This window comes from Merops nubicus, unplaced genomic scaffold (genome assembly GCF_000691845.1).
Source record: "Merops nubicus isolate BGI_N331 unplaced genomic scaffold, ASM69184v1 scaffold22103, whole genome shotgun sequence".
Classification (NCBI taxonomy): domain Eukaryota; kingdom Metazoa; phylum Chordata; class Aves; order Coraciiformes; family Meropidae; genus Merops; species Merops nubicus.
Window position 1 is genome coordinate 1 of NW_008597333.1, and position 426 is coordinate 426.

The window sequence follows — 426 nt, forward strand, 5'->3', positions numbered from 1 at the left end:
AGTGTTGGGTGGTGGTTGGACTCGATGGTCTTAGAAGTCTTTTCCGACCTTAATGATTCTATCAGTGCTCAGCTGGGGAACATGGGTGGCGGGTCAGCCAGAGCTGGGTTAGCTTTCCCCGTGGCCTTTATATTACAAAAATATTTGTAGGTTGTTAGGTTTTGTCTTCGTGGAGAACCCACGAGTTGCAACGTCATACACTTTTTGTCTATGAAGTGCTTGTGGTAGCCTTCGTAGGAGACTAAAGTTTCCAAAATCAAACTATAAAATGCCTGCGCGAGGGGCTCGTTTTCTGATGGTGGTGTAAAGGTTTCACAGACCTTTAAGGGGGCATGACTGTGCTGGTGTTGCCCTGGTGAAATGCACACTTTGGTAACACCTGCATATTGTGCTGCATAGCGCTATAGGCAGGTGAAACTTGGGAGT